This window comes from Dermacentor silvarum, chromosome 8 (genome assembly GCF_013339745.2).
Source record: "Dermacentor silvarum isolate Dsil-2018 chromosome 8, BIME_Dsil_1.4, whole genome shotgun sequence".
Taxonomy (NCBI): domain Eukaryota; kingdom Metazoa; phylum Arthropoda; class Arachnida; order Ixodida; family Ixodidae; genus Dermacentor; species Dermacentor silvarum.
In genome coordinates, this window is record NC_051161.1 from 127,615,942 (window position 1) to 127,642,254 (window position 26,313).

General features: G+C 44.7%; 1 protein-coding gene across 6 annotated transcripts in view; it reads left to right on the forward strand.

Annotated features, from left to right (window-relative positions):
- The first annotated feature begins 905 nt into the window (after window positions 1–905).
- Window positions 906–26,313, forward strand: part of LOC119461693 (neprilysin-1) — a 559,943-nt gene continuing 534,535 nt past the window's right edge. For all 6 annotated transcript variants that reach the window (XR_007468232.1, XR_007468229.1, XR_007468231.1 and 3 more), the window contains exon 1: window positions 906–1,272. The gene's annotated coding sequence lies outside the window, so the exon portion shown is untranslated. The remainder of the gene's footprint in view (window positions 1,273–26,313) is intronic.

The window sequence follows — 26,313 nt, forward strand, 5'->3', positions numbered from 1 at the left end:
CGTTCATGTTTACCTGTGCGCGTGACACCGTGATTGTTTATTTAGTTTGTAAGCGAACATATTCGCAACTTTATACGGCCGATAACACTGCTGTCCTTACTTCGTATAGCTGTCTACTAATCGCAATCGATGCTTCGCCTTTCGGGCGAAACTGCGAGTTTTCTTAAAATTCGCTGCCATCGAAACGCAGATCGCGCGGCTGGAATTCAACCCGCTACCTCGAGCTTCGCAGATCTCGATATATGCTGACGACATCGCCCTTTGGTCTTTCAGTCCTCCTGGACAAGCGGCTCCAGCGAGGGACTGCCTTCAGGGAGCTCTCGACGTCGTTGATGATTGGCTGGGCACCCTCGAATTGCGACTCTCCGTGGAAAAGTCTGTTGCCATGGTTTGCGGCCGACGCAAGTGCCACTGACCGACCACACTCAAGCTTGCTGGTAGGAACCTGCCCTCCAAAAGTTTTGTGTGATACCTTGGACTCGACATGGACAGTCGCGCCACTTCCCGGACCGCATTCAATAAAACACTCAGCGAGCACCAACTCTGCCGTGCGGAAGCAGTGAGCCCGCTCACTGTTCGGCTTCAGCTCAGCTTAGACAAGCCGTCCCGTAAAATGCACGCACGTGACATGGAAATCCGTCGCCACGCTTATCATTCACTCGCTCACTTGAATCTGTACGCGTAGCTCCGGCGCAACCATGTTTAACGGGGGCAAGTGGGAACGCGCACGCACCATTGCACATCACCGGCTCGACAGACTCAGCTTTCCGCTTTTTATTTATAATTTTTTTCGCCCTTTTTTCGCGCAACAGCAGTGCAACAGGCGCGCGCACATGCGTTCGCTGTGCCGGAAGCAGCTTTCGCATGGCGCAGGAAGCGCGCTTTGCGCTACGCAGGTGCTCGGCGACGAAGACCGAACGACGCACGCCGTTTCGCCCGTCGCTGCTGCCGCAGCAGCATGCGCGAAATGGGCGTCAGCTGTCATGCAGAACAGAACAGTGATGTCACCAGCAAGCGGCGGCGGCGGCGGGGGAAACACAGCTTCGTCGCCTGCCCCCGCTGAAGTCGCGCGGCAGGCAAGCATGCGCTCTTCGACGGCGACGAGACCAGAGGCCGAGGAATAGTAAAGACGCCGTCTCTTCTGGAGATCGGCGCAGGCCCTTCGGCGGAACACTTGTCCGTCCTGGCGACTGCAGGTGGAACTAGAGACTCGGGGTCGACGCACCACGGGTTAAGCAGGCCAGCTGTGCGCGTGATGCTGTCGCCGCAGACGTGAGTGTCCTTCTCTCTCGCGTGGTGATGTCGTTGCTGGTCAGCCATGTGTCATGTTGTGTGCTTTATGTATTCATTCCGTTCATTTAGGCTGTATACGCTACATCAGCTAAGATGAAGCTGTTGTGGGAGTGCAGGAGCTTGAGCTGAGCGTTTGGCGAGAAGACCCCTTCAAGTCTTGTCAAAAGCGGCGCCGATCGTCGTGTCGAAGTAGGTTTCCTGCCTCTTGCTTGTGAAATGATGCGTGGGTCACTGCTTCCACGCGAGCGTAGAGTCCACGCCACGCCACTCGACGCATATGCCATACACATGGGTCGACTTCCTCACTCTCGAGCACCCCCCCCCCCTTTCCCCTGACTCATACTCGCTCCAAACTCATTTCACAGGTGTGAGCTAGAGCGTGAGTGAGGAAAGAAAGGCGTGAGTGGACGGGATTGTAAACGAGAGTGAGTATGAGCAGGAGTGAGTGCCAGTTAGCGTGAGCACGAACGAAAATCACTCATGGTGATTTTAAGTCGCATGAGTATATGAGCGCAAGATACTGATGGCGACTGTGAGTGTATATGTGAGTGAGTGCCGGTGAGTGTGAATGGAAGAAGTTATGAGCGCGAGTGAGTGTTGGTGAGTATGAATGGACGTGTGTGGGAACGTGAGTGAGACGACGAGTGTGAGTACACGTGACTGCGAGGGAGTAAAGAGCCTGCGAAAATATTGGTGAGTGAAGGTGAGTGAGTATCCTCTTAGTGTGCCGACCTATATGGTCACGGATGCCTCGAGTGCCCAGTATAATTTTGTGTTGGACTGTGGGCCTTGTGTCTTCAATACACGTATAGGTGCGTGTCAGAGGCGTAGTTAAATTACGTCACTGCTTAAAAATATTAAATTCTGGGGTTTTACGTGTCAGAACCACGATGTTATTATGAGGCACGCCGTATAGTAGGGGACTCCGGATTAGTTTCGACCACCTGGAGTTCTTTAGCGTGTACCATACGCACGGTACACGGGTGTTTTCGCATTTCGTCCGTATCGAAATGCGGCCTCAGGGGCCGGGATTTGATTCCGCGACCTCGGACTTAGCAGCGCAGCACCAAAGTCACTTCGCCGCCACGGCGGGTACGTCACTGCTTCTTCACTGGCATTTGAGGCAACAGTGAAACCCACAGAACATTTTATTAGCTTGCCATTACGGCGGAACTCTTCTGGTAGGTTTGGAACAGGTTCTGTTTGCTTTGAGCATGAGCACGTTCACCTTCCGTGTACCAATTCTCTGTAATAGTATATGTTTCATGGAAGTATTATAAGAAATTCGCTTTGTATTCGCTAGAGAAATGTGTTACCTTATGGCGGTACCAAAATGAGGTAGCAGTTAGGTGACACCGTCGGTATGGACAACGTCATAGTTGCCAGCTTGGCGCCACCGCAGCAAGAACGTCTGTTGGTAGACATGTCGTCGTTGTCTTCCACTAACAAACGTCGATGTCTTGCACGCCTACACTCGAATTGTTAGAAGACGCGTTCTGTTGCTGCAATACACTTCCGCTGCGTGAATGGACATGTACGTCGAGCAGATCATGTAAACGTGCTCGGTCAGCCATGTGACAACAGAACGACATATCATATGTGTTTCGGCATGGCATATTGCGGTGCCAGGATATTGCAGCGTATTATTCCAATGATTGCCTGTTTTGTGTTGCATTCCTCGGGTTGTCCGAGCTGCGTTCCATCTATATGTTATTACAAGGAGCCCTTCTTGTTTGTCTGGTTGGTGAAACATAATTATCAGAAGAGGGGACGCAAATTCAAGCTCATACATCAACAGAGATGTAAAGACAAGACGAATTAGCGCCCGTATTCTTATATCACCAGGGGGGGGGGGGGGGGGGGGCGGCTGGTCGTGAGCGGTCGATGTTAAGTAGTATAGAATTGAGCGAAGGTAATTTTACCGGCCGTTCCCTCTGATTCTTCGTTTTCGGTGTTATGCTTTCTAGCAGGAAATCGACTGTGGCGACTTCGGTTTTCGAAGTCCTAGCACTCCCTATACGCAGCAATTTTTGTACAAAGTTTTCCCCCATATATCTGTGGAGCCGAACGTATTGTGGAATCACCTACAGGAGCCTCTGTAGAACTCGTCGTGCTCAAGAGGCCCAGAAGCTTGAAGACGGCAGTGCACTGTCACTACAGCTACGGAGCGTTGCCCCTGCTACAAGAGCAAGACCCTGTAAAAGCAAGTGCCATTGCAACTCACACAGTTGCTTTGCAACTTTTGTCAGTTTGTACAAACGTCCACATAACAGCCTAGAATGCTCGAACTCTCCGCTTCAATGCTCCTAATTGTACAAGCGGCCTCTATGTACCGTCGACCTCCGGCTTCGAGGTAGCGTTGTGTTGGACATGCGCGGCTATCAATTAAGGATGAACGCGTGATATATTTCTTTTTAGATTATTTGCTCGCTTGTCACCGTGAGCTGCATTTGCAGTCGTGAACATTTGTAGGGAACAGGGACGGTGACGCAATTGCGGTGGCACGAAGCAGTTAGGTCACCTAATAGGCTTAGGGACAAGCATACAGAATCGCGCGTATGCGGTGATGGGACCATTACTTGGCGTAACCCTTCTCGCAGAACGGGTCAATGATGTAGCGTGTATCCTCCTCCGTTTCGCAGCCGCCTTCCAGAAAATGCGCTCCCGACGGCGAATGCGGCCGACTGCATCAGCAATGCAGATATTCCATGCGAAATTGCGCCATGCTTATCCAAGGCCGCGCATGTCCAATGGTGAGCTATACCTCGGTCCCATAGGCCAACGGTCGACGTCGCTTACCAGTTCGGGAGCACAACGTTCGAGTGATCCACTCAGCTGCGTGGACGTCCGTACATTCATTGCTCACACAGGAGACTATACAGTGGCAAGGGGAAGCCACTGGGCGGCGCTTGAGCAGCTCCCTTCAAGGCACCGAGACGGAGTCCTTGAGCTCCGCGACGCGACGGCGCGGTCGAAGGTTCGCTTCCTTGAGCTCGCACGCGACCGAAGCGTGCGAGTCGGCTAATGCACGCTGAAGGAAGGGCGTCGCGAAGCTTTTAGCGGAGTGCTTGGGGAGCCCTCGTACACGCTGCTTCCAGTGCAGACTACGAAGGGGGGTTTCGGCTGAGTGCCCCCGCATTTGAGCCGCCTCGGTGAGGAGCGCATCTGAGCGTAGCAAACCGCTCACCACACGCGGCTGTGTACGGCCGAAGGTATTCGCGCTTGCGCGCCTCCGGCGTCATTGAGGAGTTTTGGGATTCTCGAAGCTATACTCACTGCGAGGGCAACGGGAGCTGTGAAATTTGAGATCTTGGATAAGCAGGTAGAAAGTGTCTCGCCGCTTTTGCGAAGGAGTAACATGACAGTAACATGGCGTCTCAGTAAATTCGGTTATATTGGGCGTGACCGCTAATAGCGGATATCTTGCACCTCTTTAGCAGCGCTATTAAAACAATGCAGTAATCGTTCCTCCAGACACTTAGCATGTCTTAAACACTGCTTTTGTGGTTTGATGTATAAGCCTCTTCAGTACTTTTCCCTCAGATGCGTGCGAGCTGCACATGCGTGTATTTGCGTGCACTGCTGGGAGGCTAACACCACAGTTGATCAAATGTCAGGGCCTTGACTTTTGACAGCGAGGAAGTTATACATAAAAAAAAAAGATAGCGTAGCTTGCACTGGAGGCGCAATACTAAAGAGACAGCGGAGCTGATGGGCACTCTAGGTAGTCCTGGCTTTTGGGCTAAGCTATGCACTACCAAGTCATCCCCAGCATTGTCCGGAATTTATTGATTATTGATCTATTATCGATTAGCTATTTATTGGCTATCGATTGACTATCACAAGGTATTGACCACGTATTTGGGCTAGGCTAAGCACTACCAAGTCATCCCCGGCCTTTTCGAATTTATTGATGATCGATCGACTATTGATTGGCTATCGATTGGCTATCGATGACTGAGTAAGCTTAAGTAGTCCCAACCATGCTTAGCTAGACTTAGCCAGGCTCCGCTTCGCTAGTTCACAGAGGTATGTGCCATTGCGCTTGGGCCCTATCTGCATTGCCGCCAGGATCGGCCCACACTTTTGTCCGCGACGGACGGACTATAACGGCTGGCTTAAACAGCTCCGCTGTTAAAATCCCCATTGTCCCACGAGGATTCGAACTCCGGATCAGCAGATTGCTAGCCGAAGATTCTGCCTCTTAACCACCTTGTCTTTTTTTCTCTTTCATGATATATGTATATTATGTCGCCTCTTCCGCGTGTGCTGCTGTGTGATTGCCATTGGGTTCCACCATTCTGAAATAGTTACACGTCTAGGTAATGTGCTACTGTGTCCGGTCATTGATGACAATAACTTGCTCATGGGGGGTGGTTACATTTACAAGTTATTCTCAGCCACTGCCGCCGGTGCTACAGCAGTGGATCGAGATAACCGCATCTGGAGAGCGCGATCGCGCCAGCAGCTGCCATGACTGTTTGACAACCGTCCGACTTCTATAGGGGTGTATACTGGATGAAGCTGGCGGCAGCGCGTCCTTCGTGTCCTATAGCATCTCGGCTTCCCTGTCGTGGAGGCCGTCCAGAAATTGCCCTTTTCTACATGAAATGACAGCGATTGCTGCACGTCTGCTTCATCTTCATTAGTCTTCTTCTAGCACTGGGCTTCCCCTCATGTTTACTAGATGGTGCTGACGTCGCCTATATTTGTTTCACGGATAGAGTGAGGCCTCTTCTGTCAAGCATCGATCCATCCTTTTAATACATACATACATACATACATACATACATACATACATACATACATACATACATACATACATACATACATACATACATACATACATACATACATACATACATACATACATACATACATACATACATACATACATACATACATACATACATACATCATCAGCCTATATTTATGTCCACTGCAGGACGAAGGCCTCTCCCTGCGATCTCCAATTACCCCTGTCTTGCGCTAGCGTACTCCAACTTGCGCCTGCGAATTTGCTAACTTCATCACTCCACCTAGTTTTCTGCCGCCCTCGACTGCGCTTCCCTTCTCTTGGTATCGATTCTGTAACTCTAATGGTACACCGGTTATCCATCCTACGCATTACATGGCCTGCCCAGCTCCACTTTTTCCGCTTAATGTCAACTAGAATATCGGCTATCCCCGTTTGTTCTCTGATCCACACCGCTCTCTTCCTGTCTCTTAACGTACATACATTATACAAACATACAAACATGCTTACAAGACGACTCACATAAATTTTTTTCTCGAATGAATAATGCTGGCGTGCTTTTGGGAATGTTTGCTGAAGCAGTGCAAGGCTTACTGCACATTGCATTTCTCCAGCTATCGCGTCAGCGCTTGGAGTTACGGGCGAAACCGCATTTTTTTTTTACCATGCAGCCAGAACAAGGCCAAATGCTTGAAACTATCGCTCGGACAAGGAATGCATTTCGGACGCTTCAAGATATCCCCGTGCTTCTGGCGGCGAACATGAATGAGCGCGTGCACGCCCTTACGCGTCTTTTAGCGTGCGCTTGCGCCCAGGTGCGGAACCTTAATTCTTCCCTCCTCTCTGACGTGCGCTGGGCGTGGGAGCCCGAGCGACGGTTGACAGACGGCGTCAGTGCGGCGGCGACACCGCTGCAAGTCAACACACGACTGAGCGCACGTGCTTAGGCCGACGGTTCTTTCCCTCATCCGTGCGAGTGGACCAGCCTTCGCGTTTCCCTCTCGAACAGCTTCTTAAGCGAAGCTCACATGCTCACAAGTGCCGGCTGTGGTGGTGGTGGTGGTGGTGTCACGCTGAAAAGTGGGCCGATCCTGGTGATAGTGCCGAAAGGGTCCAAGCTCAATGGCACATACCAGGAACAAAAAGAGAGGAAGAGAGAGAAAGCAAGAAAGAGAGAAAGAGAAAGAAATAGAGAGCGATATAAAGAAAGAAAGAGAGAGAGAGTAAGAGAGAAAATCACCACGAAAGTCAGATACAGAGCCAAGCTTCGCTTACCCCTATTTTCTCGACAGGGGGAGGACTGGTGATTTTTCAAGTTAACCGCTCTGTACGCAATGATGTAAATAGACTTGTTTTTATACTACGTCATCGTACTTGGACTTTGTGTCTTCTAATGTCGTTCTTTCTTTGCTCGATCTTTACTTCCCTTCTTCCTATAGGGATCTTCAACTTCGTTTTCGTGTGCCTCCTCCCTAAAGAGCACGCAGACGTTCTGCCCCTCTTGGTGACAGTTGCCATCCTGCTTCCTCCCTATTTCCCTTTCTGTGCATTTTATATGTGTGTTTTCATGTAAAATGATAAGTGTACTCCGCACCTCCTTTGCCTGGGCCCACTGCACTGATCAACATAGCTGTTCGAGCTCCTGGGCGCTGGTACCGAGGAGCACCTTGCAACACCGTGCACTGCCGTTGCACGCGCTAGTTTTCAGAGAAAAATCTTACTGCTTACGGGTTTGGTGCGGTCGTTAGGCATCCTGGGGGTCACCGATTATGATTCCTGAATATACGTCACTGCTTAGGTTTGTTATTTTGCGACGAATGAATGAGATTTTGTAGCAACGATAACGACAATATTTAATCATTTTCTAATGATCGAACTAATAAGGTTGACCGAATTAATATCGATTTAATGGAGCTCGGCCACGGCATACAATTTAGTAATAGCGTGTTATTTATAGCAAATACAGCTGCTTGGATATAAGCATTTCTGCTCATAAGTTGAATTGTCGTCATTTCTGGGCAGCTGTCGAGCTCAACCGAATTAGGAGCAGCAGCTTGCGGACTTGTAAAAGTTATGTCGTGTACGTTATCTTCGCAAATGTAATATTGCTAATTGTACGTGCTGTGATGTATGCTAGAACCCACGCGTACGCAAGAAAACAAAATCCCCTTGCACCCTTTCAAGGCCTAACTGTAACGAAATTTCGGGCCGTGTAAAACACCTAGTTTCCCCTCGTGTAGATAGAGCAACATCTATGCGAAATATTACGTGCTATATACGAAGTGGATGCGGCTTCAGAGAAAGAGAGAGAGAAAATGATAAATGAAAGGCAGGGACTGAGCACGGTTTGCTACCCTACATTGGGGGAAAGGAAAAGGGGAGGAAAATATTAGGAGAAGAAGAGAAAATCCACTGTGGATATCGTCGACGTGGTAACAGTTTTCTGCTTTATGTGAGTGACAGTGACTCAGTCCGGATCACAGACGGCCACTCAATCCTGTAGTTCTTAAAAATCGCAGCAGCGCTTTTGTGGCCTTTTTGCAGCTGCAATATGCGAGGCCATGGGTCCAACACCTTGTTCAAGGTGAACTGTTTTCTATGCAACTGAAAAGCTCGCACATATAGACATCCTTGATACCGAAACTGAAAAATGAAAAACGCCGTGATAACTGCTCCCCGGAAATGACGCATAACCCAGAATTTAGAGTGCCACCGCCGCCGTTCGGCATGACCTCAAATATTTGGCGGCAACCGTGGCTGCCCGTGGCGCCCTAAAAAAAAAAAAGAAAAAAAAAAAACACATCTGGTGTGTCGGCGGCGACGTGCTCGTATTTACGTCATGCCCGCCAACCGCTAGGTCCTCGTGTCGCCTGCCTAAGTACTGCTAATAATAATAATAATAATAATAATAATAATAATAATAATAATAATAATAATAATAATAATAATAATAATAATAATAATAATAATAATAATAATAATAATAATAATTTATTGATACACATCCAATAGCAATACAAAGAAACGGGCCTGTCTAAGTCCATGAGGACTTGTGTGACTAGGCCCGGCAGAGTCGGTACAGCGATGTGGTTACATATTTACATTATAACTCAATTTTTAACATCTTTCAGACAAATAGTTGGTACTAATTACATATTAACAGACAATGACATTGCAAAGAAAGATACAAAAGCATAAATAATTGCAATAACGAATGGGAACAATAATTCAACATTTCGACAATAATTTCTTCAACTGTTTTTTTGAAGTTGCAGAAAAGAATTCATCAGACAAATCATTAATATTTTTGGGATGTATACTATTCTTCTAGATTCTCCATACTTAGTAGCAGAATAGGGTATTCTAAAACGTTTTTTTTCTCTCAACAATCGAGGAGCAATGTATGCCTCTTTAAATTCATCACTCCAATTATGGCGAATAATAACCGTCCTGATAAACAAATCCTCGAAAGTGCAAAATCCCAATTCATGAAATATATTATTGGAGTTTAGTGCAGTACCATATGCCACATTTTTTAATATATTTTTTAGTAATGTATCAATCCGATTTTTCCAGCTCTCTGAACAAAAGGCGAAAATTGTTATGCCATACCTCAGCACACTGTATGCTAGTGCGTGGACTATCGTTTTCTTGATTGGTACAGGTACTAAGCCCTTTATGTTAAAGAGTAGATATGCCACACTCCTTAGTTTACCACATAAAAATGCCATATGATAGTGCCATGACATGCCGCTGTGGAACGTTATACCCAGGTATTTGAATGTGTCTACATATTCTATAGCAGTACATGTACATGAATTGCATTGTTCATCATGTAAAAATATTGGTAAGTTTATGTTTTGAGTTTTTAATGGACTTCGAAAGCACATGAGTTTGCTTTTCTTAGCATTAATAAATACACAATTTTCTTCAAACCATTGCATGGACTTATGAACTGCACTCTGTAGAGTGTTAATAGCTTCCTCATAACGTATGTGGCGTGTGAGTAGGACCGTATCATCTGCATATTGATACACCGTCGCTTTTCTGATTATCGAGGGAAAGTCGTTCATAAATAAATTGAATAACAGCGGTGACAACACCGATCCTTGGGGAACACCAGCTGTAATATATCTCCTATTGCTAACAATTTCTTTACTACCCATGACCACCTGGGACCTGTCATGCAGATAATTATAGAGAAGATCAAAAAAGGGTCCCCTGAAACCCAAACGAAAATAATAATAATAATAATAATAATAATAATAATAATAATAATAATAATAATAATAATAATAATAATAATAATAATAATAATAATAATAATAATAATAATAGTAATAATAATATCAATCAATCAATCAATCATGTTTATTTAACGTGCCCAGGAACAACCCTAAGGTCTGAGTGCTGGCGCACGCATACATTACAAAGCAAAAACAAGACACTCAGGGAAAAATCATTAAAAAATAAATGAATAAAAATAAAAATTCTGAAAAGAAGAGAGTACGAACAACAAAGCGCAAAGTAAATACAAAAGAAAAAGGAGGAGAAGGGCGCTTGAACAATACATGAAATTATAATACAAGGCAAAGCTCGGAAAAGAACGATGACAAGGAATTATGAAAGATATCAAGTTCACGAAAGTAAGCGTTATAAAGATTCTGTATTCTGTGGACAGTTGAGTGTTCGTGATGACAGGCAGGAACATGGAAAGGTCTATGTTCTCTGGTGATCTTGCGTGGGATGCGGAACATGACACAGCTGAGAAGTTCGGGACATGTGAGGTTACCATGAAGGAGTTTAAAGAGAAACAGAAGGTCAGCGCGATTACGTCGGTGGCGAAGTGAAGGCAATGACAACAATCCAACAGTGCCAGTACAGGGTGCAATGTCCTGGTTTGCAAAGCGGTGATTATATATGCTTAGAAACTTCTTCTGGACACGATCTATAATGTCACTGTGGATTTAGAAGAGCCATTCCAGACGACCGACGCATATTCGAGTTGAGGAAGACAAATGGTTGTGTATAATTTGCGGAACGGTGTAGGAGACTTGAATTCTCTCGATAGTCTGCATACAGAACCAAGAGAGCGCATACCCCGCATTGCAACACGCTTAGTGTGAGCCGAAAAGTGTAAGGTTGCATCAAAAAGTACACCAAGATCATTGATCTCGCAGACCTTACACAACGGCACAGAATCTATAGAATAAGAAAAAGAAATACTTGCTGTTTTGCGTGTGAAAGTCATGACTTTGGTCTTAGCAGCATTCAAGGTAAGGTTATTATCCTTGCACCATTTAGAAAAGGAAAACAGGTCAGACTGCAGGGCGCGACAGTCATCAACAGTGTGAATTTTCTTAAAAATTTTGATGTCATCGGCATATAGGAGGAAAGAAGAGTTCCGAATAACAAAAAGAACGTCATTAATAAAAATTAAAAAAAGGAGTGGTCCTAATACTGACCCTTGAGGGACGCCGCTAGTTGCCAAGTAAGAAGAAGATGTTTGGCCATTGACGTTAATATAACACGATCTATCAAGAAGATAACTGCGCAAGAGATTCACAACTGACGAGTCAACATCAAAGTGCGTAAGCTTGAGCAGAAGCAGCGAGTGGCTGACTACATCAAAAGCCTTGCTGAGATCACAGTAAATGGTGTCAACTTGCCCCCTTTGAAGTACCGGCGTGGAGATCTGTGTCATGAAACTTGCGAGATTTGTGATAGTGGAGCGGCCGGTGAGAAATCCATGCTGATTCGGAATGAGCGAGTTCTTCACAGTAAAAGACAATATGTTGTGAAGAGCAAGCTCAAAAATCTTGGACGTAGCACAGAGAAGAGAAATTGGGCGATAATTCGACACATCTGATTTACATCCAGACTTAAATACAGGAAAAACACGAGCAGTTTTCCACATGTGAGGGAAAGTGGAAGTAGTCAAAGAGTTATTAAATATAGATGTCAATACTGGAGCGAATATACTGCCGTAAGCTTTTAGAATTGCGGAGGGGATGCCGTCAGGGCCAGAGGATAGGGAAGGCTTCAAGCGCTTAAGGCAATCGTGGACAAGCTCTTCATCAAACAACACCGCACTAGATGTAGGAACCGTCGTGTGCTGCTGACTGACACCAGCGTTGAAACCTGCATCTTTATATAAGGAAGAGAAATGGGCTGCAAAACAATCCGCGACTGCTTGGACTTCTGCTCCTCTAGAGTCAAGTAAGCGAAAACCCTCTCCATGTTTATGGGAACGCTTACGTATATAATTCCAAAATTCTGCCGGCCGGTCGGAGGCGCTTTTTTCCAAGAATGCCATATATGAATCTTGATCCCGCTTATAGAGACGTTTACAGAGAGCCCGAAAAAAGCGGAATTCTTCTCTGTACTCATTAGGCAACGGAATTCTGGATTTTCGGTGTGCGCGATCTTTATGCTTTAGGGCAATTATGAGTTCAGACGAAAACCAATGGGGATATCTAGAGCGTCTAGGCCTGTACTGGGGAATGTATTTGCGCATACTGCTCAAAACAAGCTCTGTAAACTGATCTACTTGGTCATTAACATTGCTTTTGTCGGTAACCAGTGACCAGTCGGTGGTGGACAAGGAATTATATAAACCAAGATAATCACCACGCTTGAAAGCAAAGCGTGGGGATTCATTTACGCCCCTGGAGGAGCTCTGCCTCAGTGCTGACACAGAGGCAGATATCTTTAGTGGCGGATGAAACTTATCGGTACGCACAAGGAAAATTTCGGAACGAGAGACATCTAAAACCTGAGCATTCGAGATGCAAAGATCTAAGACGTTGCCACAGGAATTGGCGACTAAGTTATGCTGTTGAAGGGAACAGAAAGACAGAAAGTCCAACAACAGGCTGCATTTCTTCTCTGTGTAATGATTGTAATGAGAATATCTAAGTGTGTTCCAATCAATACCTGGTGTATTAAAATCACCAAGAAGAATTACTTTGTGCTTACTATGGGAGGTTATTACACTTTCAATGGAAGATATGACCTCATCATACAAAACAGGGGAAATATTCGGCTGTACATAGAACGATCCAATCAACAATTTTTCACATCGGGCTAAGCTGACTTCTAGCCATATCGACTCCCGTACACTTTCTATATCGATGCGCCGTACACATCTCAGTGAATTGTCAGCTGCAATTAGCACGCCACCACCTTTTTGTTGAGATCCACTGAAGTCCCGATCACTGCGGAAGACGTTGTAGTGCGGTGGAAAGAAGTCTGAAGACGAAATGTCACCACACAGCCAAGTTTCAGAAATAACAAAAATAGGAAAAGAAGATGAGATTACATTGCAAAAAAATTCGCGTGCTTTGGTGCGAAGTCCGCGAGCGTTTTGGTAAAAAATTTCCAAATTACACGCCACTTTGATCCTTGGGGGTTGTTATTTCAGTAGCATGAATCATGTCATCGTGTAGCACACCACGGAACGGCTTGAACAAGCAACCCATTGGCCACATTGACGGGTCGTTCAAGCGCTTAAGTGCTTCTTCATCGACGGTTACATGAAAAGAAGAATACGATTGATATTTAGTTCTAAGTCGCCGGCAGGAGAGGGGAGAAATATTCAAGACCTTTAAGTGGTTGGTCAGGTCGGAAGAGGTTGTTTCAGAGCTCAATTTAGAAACAAAAATAGCCTTAGGTCGATGCTGCCGTTGAGCTACAGATAATGTGGAAGTCTTTCGCGCTCCAACCGAGGCAGGACTCTTGTTTTTTTGTGTAGTCTCGGGTGCTTTTTCAGTGGACGACGCGAAATCACGTGGGGAAACAGCATCTCGTCGTTCAGCAGTGCGTCGTAACACAGGTACAATAGCTTGCGTTGAGGCAGGAGTAGAAGTAGTAAGGCTGGATGACTTTCCGGAGTCGGCAGGTGTCTTCAGAGGCATGGCAGTTGCACGTCGCGACAGCTCGTCGCGCAGGCAACGAACCTCCGCTCGAAGGGAGGCGACGACTTGGGTCTGTTGCTCCACGCCGCGGGAATGGTCCTTACGAAGGCGTTCATTCTCCTCTCGCAGTTGGGAAACTTCGCTCAGGAACGAGATTCCCTCCAGCGCGTCGAGGAGGAGGCGCCGCAGACCTGCCAGGCTGCCGTCAAGGTCACCCGGTGGGGCACAAGAGGAGAAGGGGGAACCAGTTTGGGAAAGGGAAAGCTGCGGGGAGCACGCCGTCGGGTCGTTGTCGCTAGGCGTGCGGATTGAGCGCGTATGGGCCATACTGGCCCATACGCGCTCAATCCGCACGCCCGCTCCGCACGCCTCCGCCCTCTTGCGGACCAGGGCGGAAGGCCAAAAGGCGGATCGTGTCGAAAAAGTCGTCGTTCGCTGCATCCGCACTAGACTGATCCGCACGAGCGGATTGCACGCGCACTCCGATTGGACGACGCGGTCTGTTGACAGCTGGCAACCATTCGGCGGAGCAAAGTGTTCAAGGTTGGCAACTACCTTTGACAGCAGACGACACTGGCATATTTTTGCAGATGCGACTTCAAGTTTCCGCGTCACGGTGAAAATGCGGCTCTAGGCTGTCACATTCTGTTCTGCAGCCGCATGTGTTGCATTGGCGCCGTCATCCAAACACCGCATAATCATCCTATCTGCGCCACCTTTAAAAAATGTATTGCAATCGCCTCATGTCGCAACATGGGACGTATTCTCGCACTATCACTTTTAGTGCACGCTGCCTTGGCTGGTTGAGCAAAACCTCTAGAATCATCCAACGTGCCGCGTTCTACGTTACGCGAAAGCGATAGTATCGACGAGCGATTCGACCAATATCCCCGTGTTCGGTGCGATGGCGCTGTTTCTGTAGTCCTAGTGACAGTTTGCAAGAAAACAGAACACACGCACAACTGTCACGGAATACAGCTGCGTAGTCGACACGACACCCCTCTTTACTATTCAGCACGCGTCTGAGGCTCCGAGTACACTTTGCTGATATTGACACGTGTACGTGTTTATCTTTCACCGGTGACCGCTTTTCACCGACTACCAAATGTTAAACGTTATAGCTAGGCGCAGGACGCGCCTGCATGTTTCCGAAGTTTCTCGAACGTTATCGATGCTTCTATCCGTTGTCTGTTGTCACCGACGCTTACGTAATGTGATTGCATGACGGATGCGAATTGTCTAGAACTTCCTGGAAGACAAGCGGGCACCAGGGAATAATCTGGAACCTTCGATGACTCATGCGTAAAAGCCGACGCGTTTCGCCGCTGATCAGATTTTCGACGATCGCCGAGTGTGTTCGCCGCTATCGTTGTGCTTCGAGTGTAAATACTTGCGTTTGTGGGCATAGGTTCGCCCAATAAAGAATCAGTTTCGTCATACAGTTTTACGACTGTGCAAGCAAATGCTTGCATCTGCTTGTTCATGCTTTTTTTTTTTTTTTTAACACGAAAGTGTTTTATGCCGGGGTCCACCAAGACTTCACTGACGTATTTCCGTCACGGAAATACGTCAGCTTACAATGTACACGAACATAATACAAAGAAAGAAACCAGAAGAAAAAGTTCCACAAACATGCAAAATTTGGAAATCGAACCCACGACCTCTCGGTCCGCGACGATACATCGCCGAACGTTTAACCCATTGCGCCACAAACGCATTTGCAGAGAGCTACACAGACGCGCCTTATATATCTAACACTCCTCCGTGTACCCGCGCTTTTGCTCGGGGCGGTGCCGCCGCCTACGAGCAGAAAAGAGAAGTACTGCATTATGACACTAACGCGCACCGACAGTGAACGCTTCGGTGGTCTCAGCACTACGACGCCTCGATGCCAGCATTCGAAGGGACGCTGGCATCAAGAAGCACTACCAACGCCACCGGCGTTCACCGTACTCAGCACAGCGGAGCGTGGCCTCCGCAATTAGCTCTGAAAATGTTTCTGAAGTTGATCGCGGAGGCTGCAATTACGACGCGCTGTACGCGCTGATTTGACTCGGTGACGATTCAGTTACGTGCTTTGTCTTGCGCGTTGTATTAGTGTGTCAGTTACGTGCTTCGTCTTTCGCGTTGTGCTAGCGTGTGCAGCGTAGTGCAGCTTCCATATGCACGACGGTTGCTCATGGTCATCGACGTTGGTAGTCGTGATGGAGGAGACGTGCCACCAGGCGTCAGCGTGGGTGCATCAACGCCTAAGGGCGCTTTAGCCACAAAACACCAATAGACATTATATATCAATGTGCAATAAACATTACACTACTTCTGTGAAGACACGTTTCACTTTCGTGTTCTATACCGATTCCTATATAAGAGGGATCAACCACATTTTTTGCATATATGAAACCACCGAAGACTAAGCGCGGCATAAAACGTGCCTCTCAGAAATTGAATACTTGCTGCTTGTAAGCTTTCTAAACAAAATAAAACCTTAGATGGGCTCAGTCATGGATGAAGTTCTCACAGTGTGTAAAAAGGTTGTGCATAAGTGGTTAACTTGACGCAGCAAGGAATTGAAGGTTAAGCAGCAAGTGTACAATTCATTACGACAGGCATAAAAGCAATATGTAGTCCGTTTCACACTTAGGGGGAAAACGGGCGCTCCAAGTTTTCCCTTAAGTGTGAAACAGACTGTACGTATAGTGGTCACCTTATGAGATGTTTTCAAGCAGAATATTTATTTGAAAGCTAATAATAATTTATATTGCTGATAAGACAACTTATTTCGAGTGAAATCAAATAATTACATTCTTGTCAGCCTGGGTGGCCAATCTGTTGCCCCTTTACTATTTAGAGAGAGAGAGAAAGCTCTTTATTGAAAATTCAGAGTGTTCAGCAAGAATATTTTTGCCTACATGCTACTCTGCAGCGAATGGGACGAAGAAGTAAGGCCGTAGAAAAGGGTAAGCAGAAGAAAAATGAAAAAAAAAAAAAAAAAACATGCAGCTCGTGTCATGTTAGCAGTAGAGTAAGTGTTCGAGGTGATGAAGGTAGACGGCCAATGCAAAAGAAAATAAGATAACAGTCCTGATGAGACGATGCGCATGAGTCTTAGTATATACAGCAAACCTTAATACATTAAAGCAATAAGTCCAGGGCTTAGTGCTGTTTTGATGGGCAAAGCCAGGAACCCAACACCCATGTCAATGGGCCTTGGTCGAGCTTTTCTATGTTCATTTTATATCAATGTCGCTCGTCTCTTTAAGCTGGGCACTCCAGCAAGATGTGCTCTAGAGATTGCACGGTGCCACATGTAGTTGTCACAACATGGGTTTGTGGACTGGCCATTGCAAAAAAGATTGTTCATGTATGCAACATTCAGTTGAAGCCGGTGAAACAAGGTCTCCAGATGCCGTGGTAGACATGGTGGTAGCCTTGATTGGAGTTCTGTGTTGATGTAGAACAAAAACTTGCAATTACCTGAAGTTGAAGACCATCTTCTATGCCGTTCATTAAGTACATATCGGCTCGCCAAAGCTGAAGCCTCACTTTTAGTGAAAAACACTTTTATAAATTTTATGTGATCATGTCCTTTGCGGGCTAACTCATCCGCCTTTTCATTACCTATTATACTGCACTTATACTAATTCAGCATTTACACAATGTAAAACACATTACCAAAGTGCACAAAAATTAAGCAGTACCATGATAGTACCAACAGTACCATGAAAAAAATGCATACCATAACAAACAGTTGGCCAGTACCTGTATTTTATTTGACAGCAAACCAAGATTATTAAATGACTTAGCTTCGCAGTGAGCTCAGTGATCACTCGTGGTGTGAAAAGGTATCTGATGTAGTAAGTGGTTTTGTTTTTGTCTTTCTTAATTAGTAGCTGCTTTAACATGCACATGACAATGATATGGTGGAAGACAGGCCCGCACAAAAAGTGAGGAAACATTTATTGCCAATTTTTAGTTTCATAACAAACCAACGAATAGTTATTTTGGTTCAGCTTTGTGAATAATGCGCGACGTGTTCTGCCTAAAAGTGCAAGATTGGTGCGCTCCATTATCTATCTATTCACTTTTCAAGTAGCCAAATGAATGGTACCCCCATGAACACCGTGAAAGAGATCACTGAAATTTGTAGTCAGGAGGCCACAGTGGCTCAGCCTCTGAACAAAACATAAAATCGTTCCAGAAGAAAACAATACTGGTGAATTGGGTATGCATTCACATGTACTATTCAAATCCGTACATCACAAGTAATCTTTCATTGCTTCCTGCATTGCTCACCATTGTACAGACTTTATTGCAGCGCTGTGTGTTTGTGCAGTAAAATAACTTGACAAATCAAAGCTGTGGCTTTTCAGTACACTGAAAGCAACTTTGCGTGTGGCTTAGGTAATATAATGCTCCTACATATGGGTCAGCTTAGTATCAGTCGATTTCTTTACTAGTTGTTCACTATTACGCTTGGAACTATACGGTGCCACCAGGCACGCGAGAACAGCTTGGCTATGCACAAACATCCCTTTCCATCACACTTAAATTAAGGTGGTGCAGATTTGCTGGCAAAATGTGCTTATCATCATAACTGCCTAGCATTCAAAAATGCGTTTGAAATGTAAGGGTGATTGCTGGTGTGACATTTTACATTTATAGTGCAAAACCACATCACTGAACAGGAAGGACACCACACAAATACTCGTGTTGTGACATCTCAGTCATAATGCAAGTAGTTTCCCGAGGTTTCCTCTGTGGTTTTTAGCTGTAAACATGTGAAGCAATCTGTAAATTCGAAAGTGTATTAAGTAAACTAAGACACTATGAAATGCACCATAGCACTGCACGACAAGCAATATAACACTCAGGTGTACACAATTTTTTGTCACATCAGCTCTTTGTGGTGCATATATATATGCACTATTTGTAGCTGAAAACAGCATGCATTTCACATTTAGAGCTCAAAATGATCAGTGCAAGAGATTTTTAGTGCGTCAGACATTGACACGGTCACTTGTCCATTGCTTTGCAAATTGATAGCTGTGTTTGGTGCAACTTGAGTAGCATACATATAATGGACTGCTACATACAACACCCGTTTTTCACTTCTACTTTGACATTCTACCCTCCGACACAGAAGACAAAAGTAGACTGGAATTTTTATTCACATCAATATTCAAAAGGCAAGCAGGTTTTCGGCACCATACGTCTCCATTTTTCTCACATGGCACTTATTGCATGTTCTGAATGTGCATACATTGCCGGTGGAATATCTTCTAATGTGTTCTTTGTTTGACGTATTTACACCTGTATATTTTTTTACTTACCCATAAATTCTCTCTGCTCTACATGTACAGATACCTCCTTCAGTAGGGGTACGTGTGCAGTGCCTTCATTAGTGCAGTAACCGTTATGAAAGCTGTGAATTCATAACATAGAAAGGCTATTAAATATAAACAAGAAACCAACAGGCAAGAGCATCATGACAAGCCAGCTGAGATGGTGGCACTATTGTACAGCTTATTTCCCCCTTGTGCTGTCATACGGTTGCAATCCGATAAGCTCACAAAGGTTTGGGTCATTCCCATTTCAAGTGATGAGTGACAGTTGCATAAGTACATCTACATCTGCCTATATCAAAGACTTAACTATATGTAGCAGCTTCAGCTGTGTGATTATTGGTGTAGCTGAAGTGATGTATCATGCATAGTTTCCGCACACAATCTGATTGGATAAAAGCATGCAGGAATTCGTCTTGGAGCTATTGGTTCAGTGGTAGCTTTCCACTAAATTCGCTGTTGGATAGATTTCACTTCATCGAAAGGCCCAAGTGAAAATGAGCCTAGAAGTCATGACACCAAATGCAGTCACCATTTATGATTGAAGAACAACATGTGACAGAACGATGATCAGTGAAAATATCTCACTAGTGTGCAAAGTAGTGCAGCTGTGTTCAGTATTTCAGTGCTGGTATACTAAACACAGAACTTTATACGAGTTGTTTAGACGACATAATCAACAAGACCCCTCTAATAAGTGATGGCAAAGGATAAATAAAAAGCTGCTGCCTCAGGTACTGTCATTGGCCAAAAATATGCATTCTCACATGCAGCAGATACAGTTCATAAACTGGTTTACATACAGGTAAGAAATGTAACCGCATCACGTGATAAAATTTAAATAAGACCAGCTGAGTACCATATAGAGCATCTTTCATGGGGTCAAGTTGTAGTGACAGGTCTTGATATTAGAAGTTGTGCTGTTTTATTCACACGCATGCATGTAAACGCAATGTACGCATGCAATTTGTGTTTACGTGTTACTGTGTGCATAAAATGAACAGCACAATTTACACAATCAATACGTAAATACGAATAAGTTTTTTTTACTGGATTAATCACTATTAGTTTCGCAATGATTTCTCACATGCAGCAACTCAACTGCATGCATACGTTAAGCTGATGTTGCTAATATATGCTGGGCTTGGCTACCATTTCCAAAATATGACAAAATAAAGAAATGTCCATGTGTATGACTAAAATTGATGGTTTGACAATATCTTATCTGCCTGGGTAGTAAACTTGTGCAAAAAAAAAATACAGCACACTGACCAAAACATTGCGGCTAATATAACATAGGGAGCAAATATTCTGCCGGCAGAGTCACTTGGAAAATTTTGCCACCAATTCATTCTCATTGGCTCTCTTCAATCACATATCTAGTGCTGACATAATTGTGAAATTTCTGTTTAGAATATTCTCATGACAGCCAATAGGCACCCTTTTTATTGTGATAGCAGCTTAATTCTCAGGTGCAATGCACTGTGGCCATGAAAATGCTTAAGAATGATGAGGTGAGGCACTTCTTTCCATAGTCTGGCAGCGCAGCTGAAGAATGTTCAGTTAATGAGTGGAAGCATGGCCTGTGCAAAATAAAGATCACCGAGATGGCCACTCATAGTGTCCAACATCCTACATCCACGAATAATAGGTAGCAGTACACTTACAGCTAGATGAAAATGCACCGGAAAAACACCTAATGGACATACTTTGCAGGCTCAAGTCAGTTTAACACACATTGTTTGGTAATGACTGTGGGCAGAACGAACAACAGGATAAAAAATATAGCACTTCCTAGTCAGATAATGCTGGTCCCTGTGATAAATAATGTTTGCATTAAACTGAAGGCTTGTGCCAAAACAGGTGACACTAACCAGAGAACGAAATAGGGTGGATGCACACAGTAACGGCAAACTTTCGTTTAGCTTATACCCCTGTCAAGCGGGCAAGTTAAGTGCACTTACGGAGAGTGTCACTCGGTTTAAGTGCACTTTGCCCAATCTAAACGTCGCAAGTGGAGTGTCACTCGCTGCAGAGTGTACTCCGGTCGAAGTGCGTTCACGGAACGCACTTTGCTGGCCGAGTGCGTAGCCTCGTCGCCAGCGGTTTCAATGGTATAAAATGTAATGCATAAAAAAAGGACACAGAAGTTCATTTTAGTGGTTGAACAGCTCTTGCGCACAAACAATAGCCTAAAACGCGTTCATATTCTGTTCGGGCAGGATCAAATGCCGCCTCGTCGCACGCCGCTATGTCGTTCTGGATTGGCTAGGCATTTTTCTTGGCCAGCATTGACTTGCCACACTCTTAAATAAAAAATATTTTCGTTTTTTGTTGAAAAAACATAGATTAAGTTTGTTTTAATTAATGATACAACGTAAGACAATCACTTCTTAGAAGTACTTTTCTTTTTAATCTATGTTTTCACAAAACGCGCTCGTAGTCTGTCGCCATTTTTTTACTGCGAGTGCACTCTGTTTTCCCGTTTAGAACCGCGTAGCCTAAAGTGTCACTCAAGGTCCCGAAGTGCAGTCCCCGTAAGTGCACTTAACTTGCCCGCTTGACAGGGGTATTATTCTGCCTGCATTACTAACGTGACCATAGCTAGCCAGTGAGGAAGAACTCTGGGCAAAATTTCTTGCATGCGGTTCTGCTGGCTGCTAGCAGAATATATCACCACACCTGTGTTGTCTTATTTTTTTTTACATGCATATGGCTTTTTGTCAGGGAACGTAAATTTGTACTTAATCATAAGGAAGTATCCAATACTCATTCATACCATATTCATCTACAATACCACTGGTTTCTTCACAGACTCCGCTTAGTCACCAGCAAAAACCAAGCAGTTAGCATTCTTGGGTATGCAAGCCACTTGCATCACAAAATATAAAGCTATTTCCTTCGTGCAATCTAGAAATACCTGATATTCACAACACTGCCTACATGATACAAATCAAGGCTGCTAGAAATTTGCATTCACAGCATTAGTGCTCAGGCGCATCCACATTTCAGGACAGCACAGTATGTCTTGACGTATGTAACTATTATGATGTTCCCTATATTACCCTCACCGATAGAAGCATCTTCAAAAGTGCCGTAACAACTTTTGCAACAAACGACACATGTACGAAGCAGAAAGGTCGGTGTGATAGGGCTTCTCTTTCGGGGTACTACGTAAGAAAACGCGATCGGCAACACTTATGCACAGTTCACTTCTTAGCATACGCACATCACATAAAACGAGCACATTTACGCCTAGTACCACTGCGGAACATATATATCCCCGATTTGTAGCTTGCGAACACTTCGTAACAGCAACAACAGAGCTCGAACGTCGCGGTCACCACGGCGCATCGCAGGCGGCAAAACGGCTCACGCAGTATAGCACACGAGGAATGACAGCGATAACGAGGAAACAAATCTTATCGCTACTGATCTTGTCATCACTTCTAAAGGTTGTAAAGGACTGGCGTTTACCACTGCGCGGCAACAAACTGCATACACAGAACACATACAAGTCGCGTACGCTGTGTGCCGATCGGACACTTTTCACTTCGCCACGCCCTGAATATGTGTTGTATACTCAGAACACACGGGTATGTGATGGCCTTCTCGTTTGCAATTCACACGCGAAGCACGGCACAAGAAATCACGAAGTCGACGGCTTGAAATATTTCTTCCGACGTTCGCGCAAACACAACACACTTCCTCCGCTCCGTCTGATTCTGTCGGCGATCGCCCGCACTGATGAAGCCTGGGAGGGTACACCGGCTTGCTGCCTTCAACAACTATCTTCGTGGGTGCTGGATAACTCTAGTAAGAATCACAAGAACGAGCAAAATAGACTGTTTCTGACGCGGCTGTAGCCTAGGCCTCGCGTCACCGCTTCGCTTCGCTTCGAGCAAGCGCCATGTTTGCCGTGATGACGTCCTACGCCGTCCGCCTCGTACCAGCCAATGAGAGACGAGCAGGCATGCGGATGGAAAAGTGCGTCCGCCCGTCCAGACGATCGGACAGGCTTCCGCCCCAGTCCGCATGCATGCGGAGCGGGCGTGCGGATTGAGCGCGTATGGGCCATTAACTCACACAAATTGCAGCAAAAGGAGCGCGATCCCGACTTCAAAAGATCCAGTTCGTCGTCTGGCCAGGTCACACATTTCGCATGCACACGTTTGTCACACTTTTCACAGCGAAAGAACTGCTGTTTTCCGAAAAAACGGCACGAGCAGAGCAAGCATGCGTCCTTACTGGGCGCCATGCTGCAGGACTAATAATAATAATAATAATAATAATAATAATAATAATAATAATAATAATAATAATAATAATAATAATAATAATAATAATAATAATAATAATAATAATCATTCATTTATCGTGCCCAGGAACAACCGTGAGGTCTAGGTGCTGGCGCACGTATACATAGAAAAAGAAATACAGCAGGGGAGTATCAACGAAAAAAAAAACAATTAATAAAAAATAACAATCTTGAAAAGAAAAGTGTACATACATGTAACCGAAGGCGCACAATGCATATACATAATAAAAAGGAGAAGGGAAGTTGAACAATACGTGAAAATAAGACACAACAACGGAAAGCTCAGAGCAGAACAAAGACATAGAGTTGTGAAAAATATCAGCAGGGGACAATATCAGCAAATACAGCAGGGGGATATCAGTAAAAAGAAACAATGAATAAAAAATAACAATCTTGAAAAGAAAAGTGTACATACATGTAACCGAAGGCGCACAATGCATATACATAATAAAAAGGAGAAGGGAAGTTGAACAATACGTGAAAATAAGACCCAACAACGGAAAGCTCAGAGCAGAACAAAGACATAGAGTTGTGAAAAATATCAGCAGGGGACAATATCAGCAAATACAGCAGGGGAATATCAGTAAAAAAAATGAATAAAAAATAACAATCTTGAAAAGAAAAGTGTACATACATGTAACCGAAGGCGCAAAATCCATACATAATAAAAAGGAGGAGAAGGGAAGTTGAACGATATGTGAAACTAAGACACAACAACGGAAAGCTGAGAGCAGAACAAAGACAGAGAGTTGTGAAAAATATTAAGGTCATGAAAGTGGGCATTATAGAGACTCTGTATTCTATGGACGGTTGAGTGTTGGTGGTGACAGGCAGCAACATGGAAAGGTCTGTGTTCTCTGGTGATCTTGCGAGGAATACGAAATGTGATACAACTGAGGAGTTCGGGGCACATGAGGATATCGTGAAGGAGTTTGAAAAGTAAAAGCAGGTCAGCGCGATTACGTCGGCAGCGAAGTAAGGGCAATGGCAATAATGCAACAGTGCTAGAGCAGGGCCCAGAGTCCGTGTTAGCAAAGCGGTGATGATATACGCTTAGAAACTTTTTCTGGACCCGATCTATAATGTCACTGTTGGATCTAGAAATGCCATTCCAACGACCGACGCGTATTCGAGTTGAGGAAGACAGATTGTTGTCTACAACTTGCGGAACGGTGTAGGAGAATTGAATTCTCTCGACAGTCTGCAAACAGAGCCAAGCGTGCGCATGCCCCGCATTGCAACGCGTTTAGTGTGAGCTGAAAAGTGTAAGGTTGTACACCAAGATCATTGATCTCACGGACCTTACACAATGGTACAGAATCTACTGAATAAGAAAAAGAAATGCTTGCTGTTTTGCGGGTGAAAGTCATGACTTTGGTCTTAGCAGCATTCAAGGTGAGGTTATTATCTGTGCACCATTTAGAAAAAGAAAGCAGGTCAGACTGCAGGATGCGACAGTCATCAACAGTGTGAATTGCCTTAAAAATCTTAATGTCATTGGCATACAGGAGGAATGAAGAATGCCGAATGGCGGAAAGAACGTCATTAATAAAAATTAAAAAAAAAAAGGAGTGGGCCTAACACTGATCCTTGAGGAACGCCGCTGGTTACCATGTACGAAGGAAAGCTCACATATGGGTCCATATCCATTTGTTTTTCGCCCATGAGCTATACATAATAATAATAATAATAATAATAATAATAATAATAATAATAATAATAATAATAATAATAATAATAATAATAATAATAATAATAATAATAATAATAATAATAATAATCAATCATGTTTATTTATTTAACGTGCCCAGGAACAACCCTAAGGTCTGCGTGCTGGCGCACACATACATTACAAACCAAAAACAAAACACTGCATGGGAATATCATTAAAAAATGATTAAAAATAAAAATTGTGAAAAGAAGAGAGTACCGAGAACAAAGCGCAAAGTAAATACAAAAGAAAAAGGAGGAGAAGGGCACTTGAACAATGCATGAAATTATAACACAAGGCAAAGCTCGGAAGAGAACGATGACAAGGAGTTATGAAAGATATCAAGATCACGAAAGTAAGCGTTGTAAAGACTCTGTATCCTGTGGACGGTTGAGTGTTCGTGATGACAGGCAGGAACAAGGAAAGGTCTATGTTCTCTGGTGATCTTGCGTGGGATACGAAACATGACACAGCTGAGAAGTTCGGGACACGTGAGGTTACCGTGAATGAGCTTGAAGAGAAACAGGAGGTCAGCGCGATTACGTCGGTCGCGAAGGGAGGGCAACGACAACAATCCAACAGTGCTAGTACAGGGTGCAATGTCCAGGTTTGCAAAGCGGTGATTATATATGCTTAGAAACTTTTTCTGGACACGATCTATAATGTCACTGTTGGATCTAGAAGAGCCATTCCAGACGACCGAGGCATATTCGAGTTGAGGAAGACAGATGGTTGTGTACAATTTGCGGAATGGAGTAGGAGACTTGAATTCCCTCGATAGTCTGCATACAAAACCTAGAGAGCGCATACCCCGCATTGCAACACGTTTAATGTGGGCCGAAAAGTGTAAGGTTGCATCAAAAAGTACACCAAGATCATTGATCTCGCAGAACTTACACAACGGCACTAATAATAATAATAATAATAATAATAATAATAATAATAATAATAATAATAATAATAATAATAATAATATA